Source organism: Panulirus ornatus, chromosome 8, assembly GCF_036320965.1.
Source record: "Panulirus ornatus isolate Po-2019 chromosome 8, ASM3632096v1, whole genome shotgun sequence".
Lineage (NCBI taxonomy): Eukaryota > Metazoa > Arthropoda > Malacostraca > Decapoda > Palinuridae > Panulirus > Panulirus ornatus.
In genome coordinates, this window is record NC_092231.1 from 37,670,064 (window position 1) to 37,693,747 (window position 23,684).

General features: G+C 42.6%; 1 long non-coding RNA gene across 2 annotated transcripts in view; it reads left to right on the forward strand.

Annotated features, from left to right (window-relative positions):
* Positions 1-658: 658 nt before the first annotated feature.
* LOC139749904 (uncharacterized) overlaps positions 659-23,684 on the forward strand; it is a 59,033-nt gene continuing 36,007 nt past the window's right edge. For both annotated transcript variants that reach the window (XR_011713060.1, XR_011713061.1), the window contains exons 1-2: positions 659-759; positions 11,408-11,620. This is a non-coding gene — a long non-coding RNA (uncharacterized lncRNA). The remainder of the gene's footprint in view (positions 760-11,407; positions 11,621-23,684) is intronic.

The window sequence follows — 23,684 nt, forward strand, 5'->3', positions numbered from 1 at the left end:
CACCCCCTTTCTTAATAAATTCCACTGCAATACCATCCAAACCTGCTGCCTTGCCGGCTATCATCTTCCGCAAAGCTTTTACTACCTCTTCTCTGTTTACCAAATCATTTTCCCTAACCCTCTCACTTTGCACACCACCTCGACCAAAACACCCTATATCTGCCACTCTATCATCAAACACATTCAACAAACCTTCAAAATACTCACTCCATCTCCTTCTCACATCACCATGGAATAAATGAATTTCTTTAATTTCATTGGAATTATTTCAGCTTTCCTTTATGCATCACGGCCTAGGTATGGAGGGGATGATATACTTCTGATATCTACATTAATAAAGTCTCTGCAAACCTTAAAATCTTGTGAATCCTAAAGAAAATAATATAACTAGAATGAAATGTGCCATCAGAGCTTCAAGGACGACAAATAATGAGAGATAAGGACATAAATCCAGGAGAATCTGAGTCGTTATTTTACCAACACAGGTTCAGTGCTTCACTAGCAAGACGTAAGCAAATCCTCAGGACTCGCATCTTCGGACACTTCGAGCGATCCACCCAAACGAGCAAATCACCTTTTTCACCCGTACGTCATCACAAGCTTACAACAGTGACCACCTACAGTTGGTGGTGCTTTTGGCTGCATCGGCCATTTGGTATCAAGACAGAGAAGTGGACACATCAGGTCCCATCTTCGCGTGGTCACACCTAGGTCTCATCTTCGCCTACATGAAGACACACCAACACAGGCATCACTGAGGTATGATCAGGCATCTGCCATGTCGATCCTGTTTTAAAGAGAAGTTTTATTTGGTTTATTTAATGTAAGGCTGTCCGTTTTAAGTATAGGTAATGGTTTTAGGTAACTTTCCTGTGTGTAGCGTAGGATTTTCATTTTGTTTAGGATAAACATATATCCGATGTTCAGTACATAGAATCTTGTACGTTGAATGTATGTGGTCATGTTTGTGGTCATGGAATCAACTGCTGACGAAGGTGTTGAAGGATTTAGGATTCGGTTGATGGATGTAGTTGACGATGACGACCTTAACGATCCCGGCAGGTGGTTAGGCCTAATGACCAAACAGCCAACAAGACACGTAATTACCATACAATGACGAAGTTTAGATATGTACCTTACACTTGACAGGATTGACTGAATTGTTTTCAACCAAAGAAGCATTTATCCATTTCTAATAATTCATTTCATTGGGGTTTTGATATTTTAGATTCATATTTTTACCTTTACTTGATGATTTATAGAGAGAATACGTTTATTTTAAGGCTCTGATGATGGTACACGCAATAGAGACGTTAAACATATTATGTTCATTAAAGCCTTGATACGTTTCCTATTATGATTGCGTTTTATAAGCAACATTATATATCGTCCTATTCTTAGTCCAAAATTGTATACAATTACCTTAACTTTCCCAGTTGGTCAACTTTTGGAAATCAACAAAACTCTTGACTATTGCCAGACTCGCCACGTAATCACGACATCAAAAATTCTCGGTCATGTTTTTCGACGAAGTCGTTCATGTCTGACGAATTCGCTTGATTTAATTTGTAACATAAACACGTATGATGAAAACAACCAAACTGTGGATGGCGCCTACTCAGATCTTCAGATGATTACGTTCTTTAAAGTCCTATTCCAAAGATCACATGGTATAATGGGATTGTACTTCAGTAGTTAGATAATTTGGCTGATTTGTCGTAAACAATGAGTAATGATTAATGGTCAAGGATCACAATGGCTTAGCGAGGTATGTGCCTCAGTGATCAGTCTTGGGACCAGTTCTCTTTCTCGTATATATTGATGACGTCAAATGACGTCAATAATGGGCTGCTTTTGGATGTCAGTTCTCTTTCTTGTATAAATTGATGACGTCAATAATGTGCTGCTTTTAGATGTCACCAAAATGAGCAGACGATGGCAAACTGGTAAATAAAACAACAAACTGGTAAAAAAAACAGACAGACGTAAACAAACTAATGGAGTGGGATCACATTTGACAAATGAGTCTTGATGATAGATAAGCGCAAAGTTTTACATATTAGTCGTAAATAAGAAGGCAAAGTAGTTACGATTTTTTTTGAGCTGCAAAAGACTTGACTATCAATGTATTTTGAGCTAAAGCCAATGCACTGAACTATTAAAACTGAACAATAAGATTCATAGGTAGATGCGTCCCCCACCTTCAATATTGTGTTCAGTTTTGTTCACATTAGCTTAGTAAATATAGACAATGGAATCAGTAGATCATCGAGCCACCAAGATGACACCTGGATGGAGAAACAAATCCCATGTTAGTTATCTAAACGACTTGCACTTGTTTTACCCAGAAAGAGAAGGTTAAGAGGTGATCAGATACAGGTATTCAGAATCACCAAAGACTTTGATTATCTCCAAGAAGTTAACTAAGGTTAGATTTGTTCTTCATTTATAACATACGATGAAAATTCGTGGGAAGAATATTTACTTCGAAGTGGGCAAAATATTATTTCTTCAGTGGTTTGTTAACGTAGGAAATGATTTAAATAATTTTTTACTAAATGAAAAAATCGTACCCAAATGCACTACACTTCGTTGGGGTTCCCTGAGTAAACTTATAAAGTTTCAGGTTTCAAGTTTTTGCTGTTGTCATGGAGCTGTGATACCGGCACGCAAACTCACACACACACACACACACACACTCACAGGCTATTTCATTGCTATGGCTCACCATTGCGTCTTCCATGCAACAAGTTTATATATATATTTTCTTTTTTTTTTTGTCGCTGTCTCCCGCGTTTGCGAGGTAGCGCAAGGAAACAGACGAAAGAAATGGCCCAACCCACCCCCATACACATGTATATACATACGTCCACACACGCAAAATATACATACCTACACAGCTTTCCATGGTTTACCCCAGACGCTTCACATGCCCCGATTTAATCCACTGACAGCACGTCAACCCCGGTATGCCACATCGCTCCAATTCACTCTATTCCTTGCCCTCCTTTCACCCTCCTGCATGTTCAGGCCCCGATCACACAAAATCTTTTTCACTCCATCTTTCCACCTCCAATTTGGTCTCCCTCTTCTCCTCGTTCCCTCCACCTCCGACACATATATCCTCTTGGTCAATCTTTCCTCACTCATTCTCTCCATGTGCCCAAACCATTTCACAACACCCTCTTCTGCTCTCTCAACCACGCTCTTTTTATTTCCACACATCTCTCTTACCCTTACGTTACTTACTCGATCAAACCACCTCACACCACATATTGTCCTCAAACATCTCATTTCCAGCACATCCATCCTCCTGCGCACAACTCTATCCATAGCCCACGCCTCGCAACCATACAACATTGTTGGAACCACTATTCCTTCAAACATACTCATTTTTGCTTTCCGAGATAATGTTCTCGACTTCCACACCTTCTTCAAGGCTCCCAGAATTTTCGCCCCCTCCCCCACCCTATGATCCACTTCCGCTTCCATGGTTCCATCCGCTGCCAGATCCACTCCCAGATATCTAAAACACTTCACTTCCTCCAGTTTTTCTCCATTCAAACTCACCTCCCAATTGACTTGACCCTCAACCCTACTGTACCTAATAACCTTGCTCTTATTCACATTTACTCTTAACTTTCTTCTTTCACACACTTTACCAAACTCGGTCACCAGCTTCTGCAGTTTCTCATATGAATCAGCCACCAGCGCTGTATCATCAGCGAACAACAACTGACTCGCTTCCCAAGCTCTCTCATCCCCAACAGACTTCATACTTGCCCCTCTTTCCAAAACTCTTGCATTCACCTCCCTAACAACCCCATCCATAAACAAATTAAACAACCATGGAGACATCACACACCCCTGCCGCAAACCTACATTCACTGAGAACCAATCACTTTCCTCTCTTCCTACACGTACACATGCCTTACATCCTCGATAAAAACTTTTCACTGCTTCTAACAACTTGCCTCCCACACCATATATTCTTAATACCTTCCACAGAGCATCTCTATCAACTCTATCATATGCCTTCTCCAGATCCATAAATGCTACATACAAATCCATTTGCTTTTCTAAGTATTTCTCACATACATTCTTCAAAGCAAACACCTGATCCACACATCCTCTACCACTTCTGAAACCACACTGCTCTTCCCCAATCTGATGCTCTGTACATGCTTTCACCCTCTCAATCAATACCCTCCCATATAATTTACCAGGAATACTCAACAAACTTATACCTCTGTAATTTGAGCACTCACTCTTATCCCCTTTGCCTTTGTACAATGGCACTATGCACGCATTCCGCCAATCCTCAGGCACCTCACCGTGAGTCATACATACATTAAATAACCTTACCAACCAGTCAACAATACAGTCACCACCTTTTTTAATAAATTCCACTGCAATACCATCCAAACCTGCTGCCTTGCCGGCTTTCATCTTCAGCAAAGCTTTTACTACCTCTTCTTTGTTTACCAAATCATTTTCCCTAACCCTCTCACTTTGCACACCACCTCGACCAAAACACCCTATATCTGCCACTCTATCATCAAACACATTCAACAAACCTTCAAAATACTCACTCCATCTCCTTCTCACATCACCACTACTTGTTATCACCTCCCCATTTGCGCCCTTCACTGAAGTTCCCATTTGCTCCCTTGTCTTACGCACTTTATTTACCTCCTTCCAGAACATCTTTTTATTCTCCCTAAAATTTAATGATACTCTCTCACCCCAACTCTCATTTGCCCTTTTTTTCACCTCTTGCACCTTTCTCTTGACCTCCTGTCTCTTTCTTTTATACGTCTCCCACTCAACTGTATTATTTCCCTGCAAAAATCGTCCAAATGCCTCTCTCTTGTCTTTCACTAATACTCTTACTTCTTCATCCCACCACTCACTACCCTTTCTAATCAACCTACCTCCCACTCTTCTCATGCCACAAGCATCTTTTGCGCAATCATCACTGATTCCCTAAATACATCCCATTCCTCCCCCACTCCCCTTACTTCCATTGTTCTCACCTTTTTCCATTCTGTACTCAGTCTCTCCTGGTACTTCCTCACACAAGTCTCCTTCCCAAGCTCACTTACTCTCACCACACTCTTCACCCCAACATTCACTCTTTTTTTCTGAAAACCCATACAAATCTTCACCTTAGCCTCCACAAGATAATGATCAGACATCCCTCCAGTTGCACCTCTCAGCACATTAGCATCCAAAAGTCTCTCTTTCGCGCGCCTGTCAATTAACACGTAATCCAATAACGCTCTCTGGCCATCTCTCCTACTTACATAAGTATACTTATGTATATCTCGCTTTTTAAACCAGGTATTCCCAATCATCAGTCCTTTTTCAGCACATAAATCTACAAGCTCTTCACCATTTCCATTTACAACACTGAACACCCCATGTATACCAATTATTCCCTCAACTGCCACATTACTCACCTTTGCATTCAAATCACCCATCACTATAACCCGGTCTCGTGCATCAAAACCACTAACACACTCATTCAGCTGCTCCCAAAACACTTGCCTCTCATGATCTTTCTTCTCATGCCCAGGTGCATATGCACCAATAATCACCCATCTCTCTCCATCAACTTTCAGTTTTACCCATATTAATCGAGAATTTACTTTCTTACATTCTATCACGTACTCCCACAACTCCTGTTTCAGGAGTACTGCTACTCCTTCCCTTGCTCTTGTCCTCTCACTAACCCCTGACTTTACTCCCAAGACATTCCCAAACCACTCTTCCCCTTCACCCTTGAGCTTCGTTTCACTCAGAGCCAAAACATCCAGGTTCCTTTCCTCAAACATACTACCTATCTCTCCTTTTTTCACATCTTGGTTACATCCACACACATTTAGGCACCCCAATCTGAGCCTTCGAGGAGTATGAGCACTCCCCGCGTGACTCCTTCTGTTTCCCATTTTAGAAAGTTAAAAAAAAAAAAAAAAAAAAAAAAAAATTACAAGGAGTATATATATATATATATATATATATATATATATATATATATATATATATATATATATATATATACATGCATATATATATATATATATATATATATATATATATATATATATATATATATATATATATATATATATATACATGCATATATATTGGTGGTTTCTGGCTCCGCCCTCTCGATGACACATCGCATGTGTAAAGCCAATTTGGCGAGGCTGTATCATACGGGACACAATTTCGTCAGATAACTTCTCACTCCAAAAAAATGTTCTACACTTCCCAGTTACTGGAAGTAGCGCAGCCCCGGGATACAGTTGCCTTATAAAAAAGTCGTGGGTGACATGATGACTATTACTGAAATTCTTCTTTGGGTAATTATATGTAAATTTGATCAACCTTCATACAGTTTGTAAACAATTAAGGTGCTTTGGTCTTTGTGGATTCAGTTCTCTTACTAATCATCCAACCTTAAGCTATACAAGTTCCAGAACTTTTTGGAACGTTTGTGCCTTCAGTACTTAAATTTATACCCCCCACCTTTCCTAAAGGACTCTGACCTTGACCATAAGTATTTCCCTGCCGTTTTCTGTACAGGAAGGAAGGAGTGGTAGGCTTGGAGAAGCCTTGTGGTTTACTATCCTGTTGTCATTTGGAGAGATAAGGAGTGTAGGATATTTCTGCGCTTCTCCTGCAGATACTTATCATAGACCATCAGCTCACCTGTTATCTCTTCGTCCCATGTGCTGTCCTCCAGCAGATAAACTTCGTCATGGACCATCAGGTCACCTGTTATTTCTTCGTCCCATGTGCTGTCCTCCAGCAGATAAACTTCGTCATAGACCATCAGCTCACCTGTTATCTCTTTGTCCCATGTGCTGTCCTCCAGCAGATAACCTCGTCATAGACCATCAGGTCACCTGTTATTTCTTCGTCCCATGTGCTGTCCTCCAGCAGATAAACTTATGGACCATCAGGTCACCTGTTATCTCTTTGTCCCATGTGCTGTCCTCCAGCAGATAACCTCGTCTTAGGTCATCAGGTCATCTGCTATCTCTTCGTCCCATGTGCTGTCCTCCAGCAGATAACCTCGTCATAGACCATCAGGTCTTGTGTTGCCTCGCCTCTCCATGAACTGCACTGTAGTAGATGACCTCATGACCATCAGGTTGTCTGTCGTGTGGCCATATTATGTATTGTCCTCCAGTATGTAACTTCATCATAAGACCATCAGGTCGTGTTATCGGTCCTTTCCCGTGTAATATCTGTGGTCCAATGTTGATCCATCCACTCAGTCATGCATCGATAAAACATGACTCTCGTTGACTATTTGACTCGTAATAAATAAAAAATCTTAAACTTGTATCATACGTTTGGAAATGCTTCACACCAAGGACATGAGTGAGAAAACATGTAAAAATGAATGTCAAATATCCTTAAACCGATTTGTAAAACATGATGTACTTCAGGTTTAACTCGTAGCCAAGGTAGAGGTTTGATGAACTGGACAAGGAGAGAGAATCTATGTTAAGCATTTTGATATGATTTAGTACTTTCAGAAGATTATAGTAATCTCAGATTATAGTAATCTCGGCAACAAACTCGTGAATGATATGAGTGTAGTTGAAAGAATTGTTAACCATTTACCTAGTACAAACATCTTGTATGCAGACATTTTCTAAAGGTAATTTTTCGCACTCGTAATCACGTAATATGAATCTTTGACCTTTGGCAATTAAATCATTGTCGACATTTTGTGCTGCGTGTCTGGTTAACAACCCCTGATCATCTTTACATAAACCATGTGTCCCTCTCCCTGACTATTCGTAACACTGTAAAATACCTGACCTTTGACCCTTGACCTCCTAGAACTGAATCAATCGTAAAAAATGTATTCTAAGTACCTGTGGTATATATTTTAGCCATCAGTCATTTCGTAGAATTGATGGATATCATGACCTTAGCCCTTGTGTACGTGTGGAACTTCGTATATTACGCTTTTGGTATACAGTCTGTCTAGCGTCCACTCGCGCCGTCATGAAACATTGTGTATGATAATTTAACACAATTTTAGCTCACATGACTTAGCATGCTTGGGTAGTCATTGAGTTTACGGGCGCAGGGATTTAGGACTCTGGAGTATTTATTTGCAACGTTTTGTAATGTTTGTTTACTGTACTGAGAATAGAATTAGATCCGCATGTGGCAATTTATAAGATTCTTATCTTTTCTCTCATCTTACGACAATAGATAAGAGGGTAATGAAGATAAGGTAATTGAGGTTGATCAATGCAAAACTGTGAAAATGTTCACAGACATCAACATAGCCAACGAGAAAGCCTCATCTTCATTCTCCTAGCATGCGATATATACCTATTTTCTACGTTATTTAAGATGCATGTGATTGTCATGACCTCGTGTTAACACACTGTTGCTGGGATGTTTGTGCGCTGAGCGTGTTCGAGTGTTTTCACTTATAAACAAACTCCTTCCAGCGCACAACACTTCAGTGTGACGGGAAGGAACCATCGACAATATTGTTAATATTTCGAGTATGATGTTGAGAATCTGTGTACATTTTCGGTGCCCCAGGTAGAGTTGTAAGAGGCTCAGACAGGTTTTGATGATTACAAGATATTCAACATTTGTGTTGCAGTATGCTCACATATTCCCCTGATCATAATAATCTCCATCATCAACTTATTCAAGATCAGAGGATTAAATAGAAATGAAAATTATCAGTGACTGATTCTATTCTCTGTACACTAACATTGTAAAGTATTATTGACATTCCACTGTGCAAATACCCGCACACCTAAACACATTAATTACCCATCTCTGACCACTGATCCAGTTTGTGTAACAATTACATACTTTACGTACTTTGTATGTATCATATTTTTTGTAAAACTTTTGGTCATCATACATTTGCCAGATCATATGTGCATAAGTATTTTGTTACATGTTTAATACACGTGATCGGGTGACCCTCATCTTTGACCCCGGGTCTCCAAAACTCACATTTCAGATTTCGAAGTGTCCACGTATGTATGTATGTACAAGTGTGGGTCATACATATTCAACCAGGTTTTATACAGTATATGCACGAGCATACATAGGACCACGGTAGAACACAAGATCTTGTGAAATCATTCTCATACCTTCGTCTTCTATGAATTATTCAGGTGTAGCTCTGTCTGTGTTGTGTTTGTGGTAGACACAAGGTCACTGTCCATTTAACAAGTGAAGATGCGAAGTGTACATAAACATTTGGTAGCATTATAGTATATATGACTTGGTCATCTTGACTGACTCTCGCCTCAAAGACTTGCTCGGATGTAGAACTATGTATCTGATGTTTTGAGTTTGGTTTCCTTCTATCAGTCTGGTTTCCAGACACTACGTACACGATTGCTTAATAGAAATTACTTCCACAAGATCATTGTTCGTGTTCACAGACGATGCGACGGACGATGGACATTGACGCCTTCGCCTCGCTATGTCTATGGTCGTAAGAATGTGATGGGAAGGCGACACTGGCTCATGACTCTACTCTGCCACGGAGTACTGGAACGATGGTGTCCACAGAGCATTTTGTTGGAAAATAGTTTATATTCACAAATATAAGCGGATCAAAGTTTAGTCTTGGTTTAATATTACTTGACTAGTATTGTCCATATTCATAAGGGTCTTACGAAAAATCGTAAGAGATTAGTATTTTTACAAGAGTATTGCGTGTGGTGGCGGGATTCTGGTTTTGTTCTTGATATGTACGTCTGACTGGGAGTTTCGCCTCGCTTGCCTTATATAACGAAAGGAAACACTGTTGCCATATTCCTGTAGTACGTTCTAGTGATGTTATACAACATACATATTTTTGTCCTTAATTCAGAAACTAATTTATTGAATAGACCCAAAAAGTAATTGTGTAAATACACAATTACTTCTCTCTCATTATCTCTTAGACAGACGAGCACAGCGAGCAAACAAATCCCGAATTCCGCCACCACAAGCAACACTCTCGTAAAAAATATTTCTCTTTATTTTTTGCTGGAAATATCTCTCTGGATTTGAAAATAGACAAGTACTTTTACAGCAAGAATAAACATCTTCAACAGCTTATATTTATGAATATTAGCGATTGCTTTCCATAGCAAAGGGAGTCCCCTGGGCGTCGACTGTGAACAACACCGTTCTAATATTCTGTCGCAATGTCATGTCATGTGAGGTCGATATAAGCGTCGTAACTCCATCGCATTACAACGACTATGAATACGTCCGTGTCTCAGTCTATTGATACAGCTCTGTGTGTCCTTCACCTCTGAACCCCGACCCTCGAAAACTTAGCCAGATGTAAGACTTCGCGTTGGGTGACCAGCAAGCCTCTCTGCGACCCCAGCAAAGGTACATAATAAGTGTATATGATGCCATGATGCCGTCTATACACAGAACCCTAATTACCTTTGGTTACAGTAGGTCTCTATATAGTTAGAAGGTTAAGTGGACGTGTATAACAGATTTGTGAATCTATAAAGACTGGGTTTAGCAAAGATCTTGGGATATTTGACAAAAGGTTAGCAATCGATTAAGCCTAAACGATACTTTTGACTCGTGCACCACATTATGCACCGCTAAAAGGAGTACAGCCTGGCTGACAAGTTCTCGCTCAGAGTCCATCCTTTCCCTGCTCCTGACTGGAGCGTAGACTTGAAGCTGCAGGAGACTCATAGAAAGGTCTCCTGGGACTGTATAAACAATTATGCATTCCGACTCTACGTCGACACTGAAGGAAGAGGAAGGTATAATGTACTTCAACACTAACTAGGAGGTTCAGATTAAAGGAAGATTCGAAGCGTCTCAGGTTCACTGAGCTTATTCTGTTGGTTTGTTTTCGAGTTCTCGTGTGAATCATTAAGCTTAGCTGACTTTGTGCATCAGGAAAACTGTGTCCAGGACCTTCGTGGAAATCTTGCATAGTAATGAATTAGTCTTTCATTAGTTTGTCCAAATTATGAAAGAAAATCGATAATTTTTTAAATTTCATTGAATATTTCGACAAGAAATGGTATGAAAGCAGACACATGATGGGAAGATATTTGATGCATTATCGTAAATCTTTACATGCCAGCCAAAATGTTGTAAACAAAAACTAATCGAATAATGAAAACTTGACCAGCTAAAGATTTGTAAACGAGCAAAATATAATCAGATTCTGAAAACTACCAGGAATTTTTGACCCAGAAAATCTCCCACTTTACCTTTCTTAACCCACTCCCGGGTCAAGGGATCAGCCATATATAACCTGTGACCCACCATGTATTCCTCCCCCAAAATGACCTGCAGACCAGCTGCCAACTGACACCACATCAAGATGAGGGAAATGATCTAGAATTTTCTGTTCCTTTTTTTCCAGGTTACCATAACCACGTCAGCCACCCGGGTCCTCTCACCACCGCCACCTGCTGCCTCTGTGACCCTTTTTTACAGCAGCCGACGTCGTCGCCTTCAGGAAACCCTCTCTAGTCATCATCTCCCTCCGTTACCACCACCACCACCTTCGCCGCCGCCTACGGAGCGGTCCCATACCACCACCGCCAACCTGGCCACCTCCCTCAGCACTGTGATGGTAAGTAGCTTATTGTATTATGGAAGTAGCGATCCCTCTCCTGGTGTAGGTGTAAACACACAACACACATTGCCTGTCGTGTCGGCCAGGCTGCTCGACCGGTCCGAAGCTACTCTGAGTTGAGGACTCTAAGAAGCTTGCTCGAAGCTAGGCTGCTCGAGCTTGACGAAGCTTCTCTGATCTGAGGACTCGAACGAGCTTGTTCGAAGCTAGGCAGCTCGAGCTGTACGAAGCTTCTCTGAGCTGAGGACTCGAACGCGCTTGTTCGAAGCTAGGCTGCTCGAGCTGTACGAAGCTACTTTCTTTCCATGTTAGTTGAGACTGCACGGGCAGCTGAGGCCCCAGTTGGGGCTATCCCAATGTATGATATTATACTTCGTCGCTGTCTCCCGCGTTAGCGAGGTAGCGCAAGGAAATAGACGAAAGAATGGCCCAACCCACCCACATACACGTGTTAAAAACGCTTTCGTGTATTTCAACACATCTTCAGCAGCAAATAGTAACATATCACAGATGGAGGACAATATAGACACCAGTAGATGTTACCAGGATCACATCATACACGGTAGTGAAGCAGGCAGTGAAGGTAGTATGGGAACCCTTGTGGAGTCAGTGAGGGTAGTATGGGAACCCCTGTGGAGTCAGTGAGGGTAGTATGGGAACCCCTGTGGAGTCAGTGAGGGTAGTATGGGAACCCCTGTGGAGTCAGTGAGGGTAGTATGGGAACCCTTGTGGAGTCAGTGAGGGTAGTATGGGAACCCCTGTGGAGTCAGTGAGGGTAGTATGGGAACCCCTGTGGAGTCAGTGAGGGTAGTATGGGAACCCCTGTGGAGTCAGTGAGGGTAGTATGGGAACCCCTGTGGAGTCAGTGAGGGTAGTATGGGAACCCCTGTGGAGTCAGTGAGGGTAGTATGGGAACCCCTGTGGAGTCAGTGAGGGTAGTATGGGAACCCCTGTGGAGTCAGAGGACACTCGGGTAACAAAACCCGACCTTACTACCCAGGTCACTACGCCTGTGTTAGGTCATCAACCCTCTTGCTCAGGTCACTATGAAATACATGTAAGATGATGTCTACGTTGAATAATCCTCTACTAACATTCATCTTCTTATCCAGGACTTGTAATCACCATTCCTGGGTGTGCTGTTTCATAGGGAAGAAAACTGTTTTAGATATAGCCAAGTGATACGATGTCCCATGTTCACCTTCACTCGGGTCGTAGATGTAGTATCAAACTGTCTATATTTTCTTCCATGTATCTGAGAGTTTTACGAATTGTCAGCCCTGAATTTCTGGACCAGGAATTTAGTAATATTGATACCATCGGTAGGAAACTCGGATGTCCTTCCCATGTCCTGGACAAATGTAAGACCAAACATAGAAAGACTTGTGATGATAATGTGACACATGATAGAAGGTCTTCCAGTAACATTGTGTTTAACCCACCACAAACCTTATGAACCTATGATTCCACTGCTTAGGCTATTTGATTTAGTTTCCCCTTATGAAAACACTGTAAAGAAAATGTTGGGAGCAACAAACCATGTAATGACAATAATATAGTTTACAGAATTCGTAGCAAAACATGTAGTTCGTTTTATTCGGGATAGACAAGGAAAGACTTAAAAGCTTGTGTACGTTAACATAAATTCTGTGTACGTTCTGGTCAACGATCCAGTGCTGTGTTCGTCCACAGGAATGAAAACGCACTGACTGGTCCAGAGATTCTTCAGTCATAAAGTGTAAATGTTTAATGAATAAGAATCTATTCGAATCTGCTCATTTATACAGCTGACTGGTGGTCAGAATATGAATGTTAGTGAAGGATTATTTAGTGTAGACAACGTCACTTAACATGTATTTCGCAATCAACTTCAGCAAGAAGGTGGTTGACCTGACCCAGGCGTAGTGACCTGGGTAGACATGGACACCTATGGGATATCTCGAGCCTCCTTGTAAGCTTATGACCTGCTAGGCTTGACACTGGACCTGCTAGGCTTGTCGCAAGACCTGCTAGGCTTGTCGCAAGACCTGCTAGGCTTGTCGCAAGACCTGCTAGGCTTGTCGCAAGACCTGCTAGGCTTGTCGCAAGACCTGCTAGGCTTGTCGCAAGACCTGCTAGGCTTGTCGCAAGACCTGCTAGGCTTGTCACACCAATACCACACAGGTAGACAAAAGCCGTGAACAAAGGGGACATGGAAGGAAACTAGTAATCCTCGACTGCAAAGTCCCTGAGGCCTGAAATGTGCTCAAGGGTGAGCTACACATGATGGGACGCTGAAGCACACATTATGCATCAACATGTCAAGTTACCTCAGTTATGAATCAAAATTTTGGCTGAAAATTGACCTGTGACCTAAGACAACCTGTCTGTGAGGTGGTCAAATGCTAAGCTTGGCCTACTACTGGGTGGTCTATATCTGGGTGGTCTATATCTGGGTGGTCTATATCTGGGTGGTCTATATCTGGGTGGTCTATATCTGGGTGGTCTATATCTGGGTGGTCTATATCTGGATGGTCTATATCTGGGTGGTCTATATCTGGGTGGTCTATATCTGGGTAGCCAACAAGTGGGTGGCGTATTTCTGGGTGGCCCACTATTGGGTGGCGTCTTGTGGGTGATCTACACTTGGGTGGCGTACTACTGGCTGGCCTATTTTTAGGAGGCCTTTTTTTGGGTGGTCTATTTCTTGGTGGCCTATTTCTTGGTGGTTTACCACTGGTTTGCCTACCATTAGGTGGCATATTTCTTGGTGGCTCACTCCGATGGACTCGCACCGGATGCTGAAGCGTTCATCAGTACGTATCAGTACATAAGAAGTTGTCACCATACATCTAAGACTGGCAGAGAACTGAGCTCTGGCCTAAACCTCCACCAGTGTTGACTCCTACTGTACATGGACGTAGATGACGGAGGGAAGTATATTAATTCTTCCTCTAGTTCGTGGAAGGAGTTTTAGATATGATTCGAGATCTCTGTAGTGTAAACCAAACTGGGGTCTTCTTTGGTGTCCTAAATTGTATACAAAATGGTTACCTTTATACCTTAAGCCAGAGAAGGATCAGACTCCTTTTAAGAGAATATGAAAGGAATTTGGAGACAATTTTGCTTCTGTAGAAACCATATAAGTTAACAAGCCGGTGGTACAATGTGGATGGGTCTTTTGGTGCTAACTGTTATGAGCGTCGTTAAGTAATTTAGAGAAGATTCTGTTGTGATATAAGGTTACCAACCAGAACTTACCGACCATCAACAGTATTGTCTCCATCGTCATCATCTGGTGTCACTGGTCGACCATCATCCATGCCGGGCCTCCTCAGTGCCCTCGTCCTCGTCATTTCCACAGTCGTCGCCTCCACCACCACAGTGATCTCCACCTTCAGGCAACACCTGCCATCACCCTCACTCTTCTCCCTCAAGACACCCTCACCACCAACGTAACCTCCACCTCCTTCAGGCAACACCTTCCATCACCCTCACTCTTCTCCCTCAAGACACCCTCACCACCAACGTAACCTCCACCTCCTTCAGGCAACACCTTCCATCACCCTCACCTTCTCCCTCAAGACACCCTCACCACCAACGTAACCTCCACCTCCTCCAGGCAGCACCTTCCCTCACCCTTCTCCCTCAAGACACCCTCACCACCAACGTTACTGAGGCCCTCAGTGAGCACCATCAACTAAGCCCTGATCCCTCAACGTACACATGCAACCGTCGTCACAGCCTCCTTCAGGGAACACTTCCCACTGCCGTCGCCCTCCCTCCCTCTCTCAGAGCAGCATCACCACCACCTTCATAGACTCCTTCAGGGAACACACTCCTAACCCACGTCCCTCTCCTCCTCCAAGGTACAGTCTGTAACGTCACTCCTTCATGGTAGTCTATACCACCATCTACGACCACCATCTCTCCGCCACAGTCGCTGCCTCCCTCACCATCCTGGTAACCGATGGCTTATTAGGAATCCTCATTGTCATTGCGACCTCAGCTGCCTCTTTTGGTACAAGTCGAAAAGCTCCTGCCACAGTCTCGTCCCAGCAGGCCTACCCCCCCTCAATTCCATGTCCTTGCGCTGCTACATCCTAGTTCTGCCGATGATCAGATGACCATCTCACCCACCGCGCCGCTCGAGCGATCCGAAGTTACTCGGACCCAAGGATTCGAATAAGCCTGTTCGAACCGATGCCATATGACTTTGCTTCGGTGCTGTTATATTTTCACCTTTCAAACAGTTTGTTATAATCTTAGAAAAAATATCCATTGTTCCCCTTCACTATCGTTCAACTATGACTTAATTCTGAGCCGATTAAGGTACCAAACTAATGAAAAATGTGCTTAATGCTATGGAGACTTTTGTGGGTATCAGTTCGGAGGTCTCGTCTGTCAGTCTCGGAACAGAGATCCGTCTTAGATGCGTCGGTTTTGTTGCTTAAGCGGCTCTTGGAAGGTAGCGATGAGAAGTCCTTGTCTTGTTGCTGTCTCTTCGCAGGTGCGCGAAGCTACAGTTTGAAACTGTAGCTGCAGTGCGACTGTAATTTTAGCTGGGTATATCCTATCGTTGCTTAATTTTCTGCAGTCTCCTTTCTGTAGATGCTGACCTGAGAACTGATCTCGTTGTGTCTAGGTCTCGAAAAGCGGACACACCTGAGTGCTGCTGAATACGAGGATCGAGAATTGGCGAGGTCGATATTCAAATCTACGAATAATCTAGACTCTTATCTCGCAGTGCTGGTAGCTTAGTGGCACCTTGTAAGACTCGTATTACTACGCCTCGGAATGACTGTGAAACACACCCACATTATGTCCTATAAACAAACATTTCAGAACAAATGCTGTTTCAAAGAAGATCCTAGGACATAAATGCTGTCGCAAAGAAGATCCTAGGACATAAATGCGGTCGCAAAGAAGATCCTAGGACATACTGTTGCTAAGAAAATCCTAGGACATATATGTTGTTGCAAAGAAGATCCTAGGACATAAATGCTGTTGCAAAGAAGACTTTAGGACATAAATGCCAAAGAAGATCCTAGGACGTAAATGCTGTTGCAAAGAAGATCCTAGGGCATAAATGCTGTTGCAAAGAAGATCCTAGGGCATAAATGCTGTTGCAAAGAAGATCCTAGGACGTAAATGCTGTTGCAAAGAAGATCCCAGGGCATAAATGCTGTTACAAGGAAGATCACAGATTATCCAGGACTAATACTGAAGCTCTTCCCCACTAAGCTTATGTTTCGTAAAAGTGGTTTCTTTTTCCTCCCATTTATTGTGTACCGTCAGAGCACACACGTTGTCACAAGCATATGTCGGCGTGTGCACAATGTGTATCACATGCAAGTTACCGAGACCTCATGAACCAATAAGGGCGTTAGGCAGTGTTTTGATTTGAACCTCACCGATCGGCTATATGACAACCCAATCTTGTTACATCTGATAGCCATTCGATCGCGTATCCATAGACGTATGTCCATCAGTGTGGTAAAGATCTCGGTTGGAAGATAGGCAGTAGAGTCAATAATGTACAGACTGGTGAAGAGTACACAAGAGATCGGTCCAGAGTCTCTAGAACGAGACGTCCGTTTATTTCCAAGGTTGGTTTCCATTGGACAGGAGTCTAGGAGCAGGGCACAAAATTGCCCAGATCTTGTACCGAATGTTGGTTCGAATCCAGCAGGTTAGGTGCAACCCATTTTCCCTTCCCTTCCGAAGGTTCTGCCAGTTAAACTGTGCTATACGCTGCTTTTATGAGGTTGGCTTGATTTTGATGAATACTGAATTGTCTTCTTCACCCTGAGCTGAAAACTTTTATCATGAGTTTTCTTACTCCACCTGGCAACCACCTTGAATCTATTTCCGCTAACCCATCTGTGGGTTGGTGATACAAGCACTGCCCCAGACCACTTTCTGAAGATTGCAACTGTGACGTAATGTAACTGTCTTATTGATAATGACTGGTATAACCCTTGCAGTTCATCAGCAGTCGCTAGACTGACTATCAGAAAGGTGTGTCTGGTATGGCATGCTTCATGAACAGCCTTGGAAAATTAGCTGCAGCTTAATGTGCAGAGGACATATGGACTTCGAGTGTGCTTCGAATGTTTAATGTGAAAAATCGTTTGTGAATGCCTATTAGGTGTTCATATAAGTGTTGTATGGAAGGTGCTACGCATATATGGTTTGGAAGGAAAGCTACTAAAAGTAGTGAAGTTTTTATAGAGAGAGAGTAAGATGTGAGAGTAGAATGAGGAGAGGATGAGTGGTTCCATATGAAGGTGATGTCAAAGATGAGAAATGTCATCATGGATATACAATGCTCATGGATGGAGTGCCTAGAGAGGGGTGTGTCTGTAGTATGTGGTTGGAGGTGTGGCCGAGGAAATGTCTGCTGCTGTTTGCTGATGACAAGGTCCTGGTGGTAGACTTTGGTGAGAAACTGCAAAAGCTAGTGTCTGAGTATTGGGGAGTGTGTGAGAGGAAGAATTTGAAGGTTAGAGAGATTGAAAGTAAGGTTCTGGTGAATAGCGAGGAGGAAGGACAAATTGGTTTGAATTTTGACAATGAAGAGAACCTGGAGGAAAGGGAATGTCTTAGAAAATGTGGGAGGGGACAAAAAGTATGTGAAGTAAATCATAGGGTGGGTGAGGGGGCAAAGGTCATGGGTGTACTGAGGAGTGCGTGGAAGGAGAGGTGTGTCTGTGAGGTCAAAGATAGATATGTTTGATGGAATATTAGTCTCAACATTACTGTATGAATGAGAGCCATGCTCATTAACTAGAAAAGAATAGAAGGTGGATGTGTTGGTAATGAAAACATTGGAGTAAATATGTGAGAAGAGTTGATCGTGTGAGGACTGATAATGTTGGAGAGACGAGTGATAGTAAACATGACCGATAGAGCTGCATGGAGTGTGCTGAAGAGATTTGGATTTATAGGGAAAATAGGCCCGAAAAATGACTGACCAAGAGGAGAGGAAGACAGTGTGTGAGGTGGACGGATGGAGTGTAAAATGCTGAGAGTTATTGGCGCCTGAACATGCAGGAGAGTGAGAGGCATGCAAGTGAAAGCATGAATTAGATCTATGTGATGTACAACAGACGACTTGCTGTTAATGGGTTGAACCAGGACATACGAAGCAGTGAAGGGAAATTAATGGAAAGTTCTATGAAGCTCTTTTGTGGTTAGGGGGCGCTGGTTTCGGTTCTTTTGCTCTGATCTTCCAGTACCTCAAGCAATACCACCCGTAGTAAGACTCGTATACCCAAGTGAATAGATAGTTGATAGTTCTGAAGCATTGCATACGTTTGAGGGAGCGGCTCTCTGGGTCAGCTTTCATGCACGGCATTATCGACATTATGATGTCCTCGGAAGCAGGGGGTTGAGCCTCCGATACCTTTTGAGAGAAGAGCGAACCGAAGGTCTGAAAGATCAGAACATACGAAACGTCTTGAAGGGCAAACGCGATGATGTTATAACTCCTGCCACTGCCAAATGGAGGCTCAGGGCACGCAAGGTACTCTCATCAACTCCGTCGTCGCCTTCTACGGGGTATTCCTTCACCATCGCCACACACTGCCCTCGTGTGAGTATATAGTGTCGTGTAGTGAAGTAAATAGTGTAAGTGACTGGGGTTATATCAAAGATCGTGAGTCGGTGAGTGATGTTATGGTATTAGAATATTCTTGACGACCTCCAAGATTTCGCTTGTTATAACTTGTCCCGGACGGCCCGACTGACCGTGGCAGTTGATAAGCCTAACGATCAGATAGCCAATCAGTAGTTATGCATTAATCCCTTAAGTTCTCTGCTCTCCTCGGCCGAGCAATTGTAGGCCAATAGTATGTGAATAATACCTAATGATTATCATTAATATCTGAACATCTATATTAGTCTACATATCTATGTCTTGGGTTAAATGAGACAATGTAATTTTGCATTTAGATGGCGATCATATTTTCCTACGGCACTTTCAAGTTGAATTTGTCTTAGTGTTTAGGTTAGATTAGTTAAGAAATACACACACACACACACACAGACACACACACACACACACATACACACACACACACACACACACACATATTCATTGTTAAAATGATCAGATACCTATTTTTCTCATTAGATTCCTTCTGATTTTTCTAAGTTGCCTAATATCTCTATACATGGCTGGGGAGGCTGTGTAAGATACACCCGAGCGTTGTCTCAACTTTTCAATTTGAATCCATATATTCAACTTCAGGAGCGTGTGGAGAGGTCGTTGGAGGAGCTGAGAATGATTGTACTTAGAAAAATGTGGCTGGGTTGTACCTGTAGACGGAGGTGCATTTCGTGCTGCGAGCTCATTGGTTGTAACGCGATGCTGGGGCATGTGGCAATAGTATCTTGTCTTGTTCTGTGTTCTAGTTTATTTTTGGTTGCTGTTTATCAATGATAATTGCTTCGGAAATGTGTAGGCTTCTTGTACTTTGTTCACGGCGTAGTGTTCTTGTAGATTTAACAACCTTCTCTCGTGTGAGGGGCAGTGAAGTGCTTCTTAATGACATGTAGTTTGATGAAGCCTTCTTGTGGGTGTAGACTGTCTTCTGTCGAGTGTATAGGTTGTGGTTCCCATGTAGGTCATGTTGTTAAGGCGCTCGTAGTCTCCTAGTTGACATTAGAGTTCATAAACTATGTTGGATTCTTTAAAATCTGCCTTGCTTTTTGTATAGCTGGATGTTCAAGACAAAGTTACTTGTATCTATGTTTCTGTAATAGATGACTAGCTTGACTTTGTCTTGTGTGGTTGATGATTCTAGAGCTGGAGTCGCCCATCACAGGCCACCACACACCCGGATACGTGCATGGCAACGACAAGATCCATGAGACAAGCAAGCCTTTACCACCCCCATCGTTTCTCATGTCACCACTCCAACATACTAATTACACTGCCAAAAATAACTTGGCATCATCATGATGAGGTATGTTTTAACACAAGGTATAATCAACTCCAGGGATGAATTCCTCCAGGTTCTTCGTTCCGCTAATCCAGCTGGGCTTGCATCATATCTTGATGCTGGGAAACTATTCACTAACGTTCCCATAGATCACTGTCGACATTACCTGCGAAAACGTAAACAGCCTCCCAGAAATACACCCACCAAACATCCCACACACCGCCGTACAGAAGAGTCTGAAAGTCTGCACTAAACAGGCTCCATTCCCATACACTGACAACACCCTGTACTACCAAACATGAGAGGCCAATGGCTCGCCACTAGTGAACACGTTCGGTGCATTCTACATGTACCACCTTGAAAGCCTGACAGGATGACTTACTACGCCTTTCTACATACTGTAGATACGTCGATGATATCTACATAGTCGTCTGTGATGAAATACACCTCAACCACCTTAAGACACCAATGGAAGAGAACTCGATTCTGACATTCATCATGAGTTGGGCCTCAGCAAGAAGCCATTCCTAGATCTCATGGGTGAATGGCATCACCTATGGCTACGTAACCTCCATTCCCAAGAAACTCAAAGTACCCAACGCTACGAAGTCATTTACGTAACGTTACACCGAGAATGCTAGACGGCATCTAATTGGTGTTTCTTCCACAAATGAACACAGCTTATCAAACAGAACCACATCAACAACGGCTACAAGAACTCCGAACTGGCAGGACAGCTAAAATTCCTCATATAAAACAAGCTCACAGCGGCAGAAACTATAAGTAACACAACAGGACACTAAGTATAGCATTGCAACCAGATGTCAACAGCGTACAAGACAGATGAATATGTAATACGGCATATGCTTAGAAACATCAACCAGACTACACACGACAAAGTCAATCTAGTTATCTATTACAGAAACTATAAACGGACGACCCCATCATGACCAAACCAGCTATAGAAGGAACAAGACACATGCCAAATAAACCAACACTTTATGAGTTCAAATGTCAATAAGAAGACTTGAAGATCTTTACTAGCATGACCTACATGGAAAACACAACCTTGTGGGCGATCCAGAAGACTCGTCCCACAGCTACAAAAAGGCCCCATCTAACTACTTAGCACCAAGAAGCATAAAATTAGCCTCACACGAGACGATTGATAAATCTACAAAGGTACTACGCCGTAAACAAGACACAAAACACCTACACATCGCCAAGCATCAATTATGAAGTTGCAACAAAAAATGAATAATCAGAACACTGCCTAAAGCAGGTTGCTACAAGCCCCAGCATCGCGTTACAACCAATGAGCCCGCAGCACTACATGCACGTCCGCCTACAGATTTGACCCAGCCACGCCCACCTACTCTCAATCACCCCAGCTGCTTCACTGAGCTCTCCACACACACACACACACACTCCTGAGGATAATTTGATGGATTCAAATTGAAACGTTGAGACAAACCTTGGAAGTATCCTATACAGTCTCCCCTATCATATAAAAAGATGCTATACATCTTGAAAAAAACGAAGAAATCTGATAAAAAAAAGTTATATGGTTGTTGTAAAAGTTTTTTTTTTTTTCAAAAGAAGGAACAGAGAAGGGGGCCAGGTGAGGATTTCCCTCAAAGGCCCAGTCCTCTGTTCTTAACGCTACCTCGCTAATGCGGGAAAATGGCGAATAGTTTGAAAGAAAAGAAATATATATATAGATAGATAGATAAAAATAGCTACAGATTACTGAAGAAACCATTCTGCAGCAACCCGTACTCAGACCATGTATAATTACCAATCATAATGTCTGTCGACTGATTACTAGTAATTACTGGAGTCATATGATTATACTTGCTTTGAATTATACTTGGAGAACATCGGGTTGAATGTAACGTCTATTTGTGGTCACTTGTGTATGTGTCTTACACATGAGATACATCTATATTATCATAATATATTCGGACATGCTCAGGACACATGTTGTCATTGTCTTACGACACGTGCATGTCCATGACACGCATTCTGGCATGTTTACGACACCAGAGCAACATTCAGGAGACATTATGATGTATTTAGGGCACTTGATGGCACATTTAAGACATGTCTACTAACATTCTCCGACCATGTTATCTGACGTGCATGAGGACGCACATGATAGGAGATTAGAATACGTAAGGCGACGGTATAAAACACGCACAGTGTCATCATCCCAGCATATGAAGAGAGACATGTGTTTCGAACTCATGCAAGAGTATGTGAGCGTATATAACGTGTCTGACCTACGTGCTGATGTGTCTGGCACACGCACACCGTTTCACACACCTATAATGACATTCAGGCAACGCCTATTTTGACCACCTGAGGATACGAATTTAATACCTTAAGGGGATCGGTGCTTTCCTGGAACACGATGGGGCACGACCCTTTGAACACGAAGGTACGACGTCCCTTTGAACATAAATGCACCGTCTCTTGAGCCATACGGTACGACCTGTGTGCATGATGGTATGATGCTTAGAACACGAAAGTACGACGTCCCTTTGAACACAAATGCACCGTCTCTTGAGCTAGACGGTACGACCTCTGTGCATGATGGTATGATGCTTAGAAAACGAAGGTACGACGTCCCTTTGAACACAAATGCACCGTCTCTTGAGCTAGACGGTACGACCTCTGTGCATGACGGTATGATCCTTAGAACAGAACATGATACAAGTGGAAGAAAACCGAACTAAGCTTGTTGGCCCGTAAGACTCAACAACGATGCACACCCAGCTGCTAATAATCATGCAAGCGTCCATATGTCGTCTGCTCGAGACGATCTATAGTTGCTTGCTATCCTATTAGGCGAGGTGACTCCACTCTGCAACCGTTTCCAAACCAACGCTTTCTCGTATTCAACCGTTTCCAAACCAACGCTTTCTTGTATTCAACAGTTTCTAAACCAACGCTTTCTTGTCTTCAACCGTTTCCAAACCAACGCTTTCTTGTATTCATCAGTTTCCAAACCAACGCTTTCTTGTATTCAACAGTCTCCAAACCAACGCTTTCTTGTATTCTTATCAAACTATAAATCATCCGGGTACGAAGCCATTGTTGTGGTTTCCTTTTTTTGCTCGGGCTGCCTAGAT